This window comes from Coregonus clupeaformis, chromosome 29 (genome assembly GCF_020615455.1).
Source record: "Coregonus clupeaformis isolate EN_2021a chromosome 29, ASM2061545v1, whole genome shotgun sequence".
In the NCBI taxonomy this organism is placed as follows: domain Eukaryota; kingdom Metazoa; phylum Chordata; class Actinopteri; order Salmoniformes; family Salmonidae; genus Coregonus; species Coregonus clupeaformis.
Window position 1 is genome coordinate 40,959,381 of NC_059220.1, and position 10,026 is coordinate 40,969,406.

At 42.4% G+C, this 10,026-nt stretch overlaps 1 pseudogene; it reads right to left on the reverse strand.

Annotated features, from left to right (window-relative positions):
- Positions 1-2,142: 2,142 nt before the first annotated feature.
- LOC121530683 lies at positions 2,143-4,143 on the reverse strand (annotated as a pseudogene).
- Between the last annotated feature and the right edge of the window lie 5,883 nt (positions 4,144-10,026).

Genomic DNA, 10,026 nt, shown 5'->3' on the forward strand with positions numbered 1-10,026 from the left:
GTGGCACAGCAACACAGTTAAATGAGTGCAGCGGAAACACTGGATTTTGGCTAGGGGAAATGTCAATCTCATTCACCAGACACTTCCTTCCAATTAGACTGGGGACAAGGTTAGGAACAGCTAGGTCAGTTACAGTGGAGGATGAATGTCATAAAAGCAGGAATTCCTTTAGGAAGAATCACATTCTTGACTAGAGAATGCCTTACAACACTCCTTCCGTAGCCTCCAACTGCTCTTAAACGCTAGTAAAACTAAATTCATGCTCTTCGCTGCTTGCACCCGCCCACCCGACTAGAATCACTACTCTCGGCGGGTCTGACTTAGAATATGTGGACAACTAAAAATACCTAGGTGTCTGGTTAGACCGAAAACTCTCCTTCCAGACTCACATTAAGAATCTCCAATCCAAAGTTAAATCTAGAATCGGCTTCCTATTTCGCAACAAAGCCTCCTTCACTCATGCTGCCAAACATGCCCTCGTAAAACTGACTATCCTACCGATCCTTGACTTCGGCGATGTCATTTACAAAATAGCCTCCAACACTCTACTCAGCAAATTGGATGTAGTCTATCACAGTGCCATCCGTTTTGTCACCAAAGCCCCATATACTACCCACCATTGTGACCTGTACGCTCTTGTTGGCTGGCCCTCACTACATATTTGTCGCCAAACCCACTGACTCCAGGTCATCTATAAATCACTGCTAGGCAAATCCCCGCCTTATCTTAGCTCATTGGTCACCATAGCAACACCCACCCGTAGTATGCGCTCCAGCAGGTATATCTCACTGGTCATCCCCAAAGCCAACACCTCCTTTGGCCGCCATTCCTTCCAGTTCTCTGCTGCCAATGACTGGAACGAACTACAAAAATCTCTGAAGCTGGAGACTCTTATCTCCCTCACTAACTTTAAGCATCAGTATCTCTATTTGCACATCATCTTCTGCACATCTATCATTCCAGTGTTAATACTAAATTGTAATTATTTTTGCACTATGGCCTATTTATTGCCTTACCTCCATAACTTACTACATTTGCACACACTGTATATAGATTTTCTATTGTGTTATTGACTGTATGTTTTGTTTTACCCCATATGTAACTCTGTGTTGTTGTTTTTATCGCACTGCTTTGCTTTATCTTGGCCAGGTCGCAGTTGTAAATGAGAACTTGTTCTCAACTGGCTTACCGGTTAAATAAAGGTGAAATATATATATATTTTTTAAAGATTGTCATGTTGAATGACCTTTTAAGGAATAGTTAATAACCTAGTCAGCACTCACCTTACTGTGCAGGTAAGGGCTGGTGGATGGAGAATGTCTGGTTAAGAGGAGCAGTAATGCAGCTAGACACACAGCCTCAAAGATGAAAAGCAGGTCATTGACCAGTCCTCGTTTCAGAACCAGACTCCATGTTTCAGTCCTCGTTTCAGAACCAGACTCCATGTTTCAGTCCTCGTATCAGATCCAGACTCCATGTTTCAGTCCTCGTTTCAGAACTAGACTCCATGTTTCAGTCCTCGTTTCAGAACCAGACTCCATGTTTCAGTCCTCGTTTCAGAACCAGACTCCATGTTTCAGTCCTCGTTTCAGAACCAGACTCCATGTTTCAGTCCTCGTATCAGAACCAGACTCCATGTTTCAGTCCTCGTATCAGATCCAGACTCCATGTTTCAGTCCTCGTTTCAGAACTAGACTCCATGTTTCATTCCTCGTTTCAGAACCAGACTCCATGTTTCAGTCCTCGTTTCAGAACCAGACTCCATGTTTCAGTCCTCGTTTCAGAACCAGACTCCATGTTTCAGTCCTCGTATCAGATCCAGACTCCATGTTTCAGTCCTCATTTCAGAACTAGACTCCATGTTTCAGTCCTCGTTTCAGAACCAGACTCCATGTTTCAGTCCTCGTTTCAGAACCAGACTCCATGTTTCAGTCCTCGTATCAGAACCAGACTCCATGTTTCAGTCCTCGTATCAGATCCAGACTCCATGTTTCAGTCCTCGTTTCAGAACTAGACTCCATGTTTCAGTCCTCGTTTCAGAACCAGACTCCATGTTTCAGTCCTCGTTTCAGAACCAGACTCCATGTTTCAGTCCTCGTATCAGAACCAGACTCCATGTTTCAGTCCCTCGTATCAGATCCAGACTCCATGTTTCAGTCCTCGTTTCAGAACCAGACTCCATGTTTCAGTCCTCGTTTCAGATCCAGACTCCATGTTTCAGTCCTCGTTTCAGAACCAGACTCCATGTTTCAGTCCTCGTTTCAGAACCAGACTCCATGTTTCAGTCCTCGTTTCAGAACCAGACTCCATGTTTCAGTCCTCGTTTCAGAACCAGACTCCATGTTTCAGTCCTCGTTTCAGATCCAGACTCCATGTTTCAGTCCTCGTTTCAGAACCAGACTCCATGTTTCAGTCCTCGTTTCAGAACCAGACTCCATGTTTCAGTCCTCGTTTCAGAACCAGACTCCATGTTTCAGTCCTCGTTTCAGAACCAGACTCCATGTTTCAGTCCTCGTTTCAGAACCAGACTCCATGTTATAGCTCCTGCTCCTCCACTGCCCCCGTTCCAGCCAAGAGCAGCACACACCACTTTGACACACAGGAACTCACCACTCAGGGAGGCGTATAAGCACCGCGCCCAACATCTGAGGAGAGAGAGAGACTTGTCAGTTCAAATTATTTAAATAAAGCTTCTTCAAAACCTCTCTAAAGGACACCAACAGCTGCAAGTAGTTTGAGGGAAGTGGAACTCACAGTCCATTGCTGGGCTCAGTGTTAGGGCTGTACTTCTCTATCACGTTGAGTAATACCTGTACAAACAAAGGAGAATAGAAACCAGCCAATAGACAAAGTAAACACATACTTTAACAAATACTTTCATAGTCTCTGAACTTCGAACCAAATCTTGCATGCGGCTGGCCAGCTACTCGATTTAACAATCTGCCACGAGCGTCAGACTAATGCTTTCATAACAAATCATAACTCAGAAAAACTTGTCCTGCAAGTATGTCATGTGATCTAAGATATAAAATGTGTCTTACCTGAGTGAAGTAGAGGTTGATGAGACTGAGGGGTGAAGAACTGCAGACAGACAGAGAAGCAGTAGAGGAGCCAGTAAAACACTGTGGCCAGGTGATTGGCTTCCAGGCCGTTATGGAAGTAGAAGGAGAACAGAGAAGACAGAGGAACAGAAACACACTCTGGTAGCTCCAGCGCTTGTGTCGGCAGAGCAGGAGGAGCCAGAGACGAACGTAGACGACCAAGAAGAGACTTCCGTAGAGAGCAGTGTAGAGGATGGTGAATCCAAGCCGGACTGCTGGGGCCACTGCCCGGTGCAGAGGGAAAGGTGTAGGCAGGGTGGAGTTGGAGGGTAGAGGAGTTGGTGTGACTGGAGCTTCCATTGAGGTTAATGAGAAAATACTGTGTCACAAACTGTCTGGCAATAAGAGAGTGCTTTCCTTGTATATAAAATTATATACTGATCACAAAATGATCAATATCATCGCATTTACTAGCATTCGAAAAATAAACACTGGAGGATTTCAGTGTCCATTTTTAAAAAGAGCGATTAAAACACCATCTTTGGTTAGAGTGGTTTGAATAACATGGTCCTCTGTCTCAACACTTGTCACTTGGCATTGTGGGTAGAGGAAGTAGAGACAACTGTAAAGAGAGATAATGACAGCTCGAATGTTATCATTAAAACATTGTTTGATTGACTGACAAGATGAACGATGCTCATTGTTTTTTTTTACCAACACCGCTCAAGTGCCTTTATTGTAAAACATCAAAAACTAGATTAGCAAGAGCGATACGTAGCTAGCCACAAGCCAGAGGTAGGATCCTTGGTAGGAGCGTTTGAGACATAGCTAGCTGAGTAACAGTCCAAGTTTGTCTGATTAATCAAGCTGTAATGCACAATTAATTGAAACTAATGACTGCAAAATCGTGTAAATGTTCCTTACAAGCCAGAATGTTTAATAAAATTACTTTTGAACTTTACCGGTTGTCTGTGCGGTTTGTCCTTCAGCCGCTCAAAATTTGAGGCAAAATATCCCCAGGAAGGTATTGTTTACCAAACTTTTTTGACCGCTTGTACTGAGGTTGATATTTCTAGCACATGCCGAAAACCATGTAAATACAGTGCCTTCAGAAAGTATTCACACCCCTTGACTTTTTCCACATTTTGTTGTGTTACAGCCTGAATTTAAAATTGATTAAATTGAGATTTTTTTTTGTCACTGGCCAATGCACAATACCCCATAATGTCAAAGTGGAATTATGTTTTTCAAATTTTGACAAATTAATTAAACATTTAAAGCTGAAATGTCTTGCGTCAATCAGTATTCAACACCTTTTTTATGGCAAGCCTAAATAAGGTCAGGAGTAAAAATATGGGGAAGGGTACCAAAAAGGGTACCAAAAAAATGGGGAAGGGTACCAAAAAAATTCTGCAGCATTGAAGGTCCCCAAGAACACAGTGGCTTCCATCATTCTTAAATGGAAGAAGTTTGGAACCACCAAGACTCTTCCTAGAGCTGGACGCCCGGCCAAACTGAGCAATCGGGGGAAAAGGGCCTTGGTCAGGGAGGTGACCAAGAACCCAATGGTCATTCTGACAGAGCTCCAGAGTGCCTCTGTGGAGATGGGAAAAGATTCCAGAAGGACAACCATCTCTGCAGCACTCCACCAATCAGGCCTTTATGGTAGAATGGCCAGACGGAAGCCACTCCTCAGTAAAAGGCACATGACAGCCTGCTTAGAGTTTGGCAAAAGGCACCTAAAAACTCTCAGACCATGAGAAACAAGATTCTCTGGTCTGATGAAACCAAGATTGAACTCTTTGGCCTGAATGCCAAGCGTCACGTCTGGAGGAAACCTGGCACCATCCCTACGGTGAAGCATGTTGGTGGCAGCATCATGCTGTGGGGATGTTTTTCAGCGGCAGGGACTGGGAGACTAGTCAGGATCGAGGGAAAGATGAATGGAGCAAAGTACAGAGAGACTGGGGCGACGGTTCACCTTCCAACAGGACAACGAACCTAAGCACACAGCCAAGACAACGCAGAAGTAGCTTCGGGACAAGTCTCTGAATGTCCTTGTGTGGCCCAGCCAGAGCCCGGACTTGAACCCGATCTAACATCTCTGGAGAGACCTGAAAATATCTGTGCAGCGACGCTCCCCATCCAACCTGACAGAGCTTGAGAGGATCTGCAGAGAAGAATGGGAGAAACTCCCCAAATAAAGGTGTGCCAAGCTTGTAGGCTGTAATTGATGCCAAAGGTGCTTCAACAAAGTACTGAGTAAAGGGTATGAATACTTATGTAAATGTAATATTTTAGTATTTATTTTATTTTGCATTCTGAAAATTTCTAAAAACCTGTTTTTGCTTTGTCATTATGGGGTATTGTGTGTAGATTGATGAGGGGAAAAAAACAACTTAATCCATTTTAGAATAAGGCTGTAATGTAACAAATGTGGAAAAAGTCAAGGGGTCTGAAAACTTTCAGAATGCACTGTATCCACGAGTTACAATATATCCATGATATTTGTGATTTCCTTAAGTGCATTAGTGTGATAGTTTGTAATGTGATTTCCTTTGAGGTATTTACAGTGAGGGAAAAAAGTATTTGATCCCCTGTTGATTTTGTACGTTTGCCCACTGACAAAGACATGATCAGTCTATAATTTTAATGGTAGGTTTATTTGAACAGTGAGAGACAGAATAACAACAACAAAAATCCAGAAAAACACAAGTCAAAAATGTTAATGAGGGAAAAAAGTATTTCACCCCTCTGCAAAACATGACTTAGTACTTGGTGGCAAAACCCTTGTTGGCAATCACAGAGGTCAGACGTTTCTTGTAGTTGGCCACCAGGTTTGCACACATCTCAGGAGGGATTTTGTTCCACTCCTCTTTGCAGATCTTCTCCAAGTCATTAAGGTTTCGAGGCTGACGTTTGGCAACTCGAACCTTCAGCTCCCTCCACAGATTTTCTATGGGATTAAGGTCTGGAGACTGACTAGGCCACTCCAGGACCTTAATGTGCTTCTTCTTGAGCCACTCCTTTGTTGCCTTGGCCGTGTGTTTTGGGTCATTGTCATGCTGGAATACCCATCCACGACCCATTTATAATGCCCTGGCTGAGGGAAGGAGGTTCTCACCCAAGATTTGACGGTACATGGCCCCGTCCATCGTCCCTTTGATGCGGTGAAGTTGTCCTGTCCCCTTAGCAGAAAAACACCCCCAAAGCATAATGTTTACACCTCCATGTTTGACGGTGGGGATGGTGTTCTTGGGGTCATAGGCAGCATTCCTCCTCCTCCAAACACGGCGAGTTGAGTTGATGCCAAATAGCTCGATTTTGGTCTCATCTGACCACAACAATTTCACCCAGTTCTCTTCTGAATCATTCAGATGTTCATTGGCAAACTTCAGATGGGCCTGTATCTGTGCTTTCTTGAGCAGGGGGACCTTGCGGGCGCTGTAGGATTTCAGTCCTTCACGGCGTAGTGTGTTGCCAATTGTTTTCTTGGTGACTATGGTCCCAGCTGCCTTGAGATCATTGACAAGATCCTCCCGTGTAGTTCTGAGCTGATTCCTCACCGTTCTCATGATCATTGCAACTCCACGAGGTGAGATCTTGCATGGAGACCCAGGCCGAGGGAGATTGACAGTTATTTTGTGTTTCTTCCATTTGCGAATAATTGCACCAACTGTTGTCACCTTCTCACCAAGCTGCTTGGCGATGGTCTTGTAGCCCATTCCAGCCTTGTGTAGGTCTACAATCTTGTCCCTGACATCCCTGGAGAGCTCTTTGGTCTTGGCCATGGTGGAGAGTTTGGAATCTGATTGATTGATTGCTTCTGTGGACAGGTGTCTTTTATACAGGTAACAGACTGAGATTAGGAACACTCCCTTTAAGAGTGTGCTCCTAATCTCAGCTCGTTACCTGTATAAAAGACACCTGGGAGCCAGAAATCTTTCTGATTGAGAGGGGGTCAAATAATAATTTCCCTCATTAAAATGTAAATCAATTTATAACATTTTTGAAATGCGTTTTTCTGGATTTTTTTGTTGTTATTCTGTCTCTCACTGTTCAAATAAACCTACCATTAAAATGATAGACTGATCATTTCTTTGTCAGTGGGCAAACGTACAAAATCAGCAGGGGATCAAATACTTTTTTCCCTCACTGTAAAACCATATTATAATCTCCCACCATAATAGAGTCTTGTATTGCTTATAGGCTTGATAAATTATTATACTGTATATATTTTCAAAGAAGCGTGGATCATCATTATTTGGACCGTATTGATTAAATGAGCCAAATCTGTTTATGGTCCAATAACATATTTAAAAGAATCCATCTACCTTGCGGATCTGTTTGGACAATTTGCACATTCTGATCTGATCAAAAATTATTGTTAAGTAACATCATCACCCCTTTTGAGTTTCTTTGCCCATGGGAGAAGTATATTTACCCCCCCCTTCCTTTTTCCACGCTACTTCATCTAGTATTGTTGAATGAGTTTCCTGTAAACAATAGATATTATATTCCTTCTCTTTGAGCCATGTAAATATTGTTCTTCTTTTGTTATTATCTGCTAAGCCATTACAATTATAACTGGCTATACTTATTTCACCACATACCATAATGAGGTACATTGTACATTTACCAATAAAAAATACCATAGTGATTGAGTGTCCACAACCGGCCGTGATTGGGAGTCCCATAGGGCGGTGCACAATTGGCCCAGCGTCGTCCGGGTTTGGCCGGTGTAGGCCGTCATTGTAAATAAGAATTTGTTCTTAACTGACTTGCCTAGTTAAATAAAGGTAAAAATAAAATAAAAATTCTGATCAAAATTTTTGTTAAGTAACATCATCATCCTTTTTGAGTTTCTTCATCCATTATATTTATATATTATATTTATACTTGCCCCCCAGTCCTTTTCCCGCACAACTTGTTGAATGAGTTTCCTGTAAACAACAGGTATTATATTCCTTCTCTTTGAGCCATGTAAATATTGTTCTTCTTTTGTTATTATCTGCTAAGCCATTACAATTATAACTGGCTATACTTATTTCACCACATACCATAATGAGATACAAGTTTCAATTCTATTTATCAAATCAAATTGTATTGGTCACATACACATATTTAGCAGATGTTATTGCGGGTGTAGCGAAATCCTTGTGTTCCTAGCTCCAACAGTGCAGTAATATCTAACAATTCACAACAATACACACAAATCTAAAAGTAAAAGAATGGAATTAAGAAATATAAATATTAGATTGAGCAATGTCAGAGTGGCATTGACTAAAATACAGTAGAATAGAATACAGTATATACATATGAGATGAGCAGTGCAAGATATGTAAACATTATTAAAGTGACTAGTGTTGCATTTCTTAAAGTGGCCAGTGATTTCAATAGGTAGCAGCAGCCTCTAATGTGCTAGTGATGGCTATTTAACAGTCTGATGGCCTTGAGATAGAAGCTGTTTTTCAGTCTCTCTGTCCCAGCTTTGATGCACCTGTACTGACCTCGCCTTCTGGATGATAGCGGGGTGAACAGGCAGTGGCTCGGGTGGTTGATGTCCTTGATGATCTTTTTGGCCTTCCTGTGACATCGGTTGCTGTAGGTATCCTGGAGGCAGACCCGTCGCCAGACCTCAGTCTTAAGGGGGGCATATGAAATGCATGGGAGGGCAGGGCACAATTATTATTAGCCTACAGTACGTATATTTAATAATACATTCCCTCAAGTGGGGGTGGGGGGGGGGGGCACAAGCATTCCTGGCACCACTCTCCCAGGGCCCTCACCTTCTCCCTGTAGGCTGTCTCGTCATTGTTGGTAATCAGGCCTACTATCATAATATATGTTTGTAAACTTACCATTAAAAACTACACTGATGATTGAGTGTCCATATAGCTGTACCATGATATTTGCACTACTACTGAGTAAACCTCCAATTGTTCTCCACTATTCCACCTGCTAAAACCTCCCCCCTATCCCAAGTTGGGTTGTCGTCCCAGGGACGGGCAGACCACCCCTTTCCACCTGAATCCTAGGGCCTTTGAGAGATCGGGACCAATCCTTTAAAAAGAACAGGCAGAACCACAGAACAGAAGCAGATTAACAGCCAAAAGCATTTCCAAAGCCCTCACCTCGATTGTATTGTATACTGTTATTAAAAAAAAAAATATATATATATATATATATATATATATATATATATATACACTACCAGTCAAAAGTTTGGACACACCTACTCATTCAAGGGTTTTTCAGTCCGCCATTGTTCCTCTTAGATGTAGTGGATGTTTGTGTCGGTATGAATACTTTCTGAAGGCACTGTACCTGCTGAGTTCAGTTAGTTTGCATCACGTGTTTGCTAATGACCGAAGGCATGTGTACAAGACTGGGAAGTACATGCACGCGATGGCATACTAACTGGGTTGTTCTTATTATAGCTCAGTCTAACTGAAGTCAGCAGGTGTTTACATGGTTTTGCATGTGCCAGGTGATAAAATGTTTTACTTCAGTACCTGTGTTGTAATACTGATGATTTGTCAGCACAGATGGTTTGTTAACGTGGAGATTAGGTGAATTAACGTAGCAGGTTAGGGAAACTAACGCAGCATGTTAGGTGAATTAACGTAGCAGGTTAGGAAAAGAGTTTGGGTCAGCTACAACGCTACAGTTTTCAACAACTGTTGTCCCTGACGTGACCACTAGATGGAGCTGTAGGCCTGCTCCATTTAGACAACGGTAGAAACGTAACCAAACCATCTGTGGCAATAACACCTGCGCTCTAAAAAAGTCGGGTAAACATCGTGGATGTTTTGTCTCGACCATCTGAAGGACCAACACCACAGGCAACCGGTTGAGTAAGTTTTCAAATGTATTTTTATTCAACATTCTGGTTTGTAATAAACATTTAAACGATTTTGCAGTCATTAGTTTCAGGCTGTATATACCAATGAATTGTGTATTACAGCCTGATGAATCACTGTCC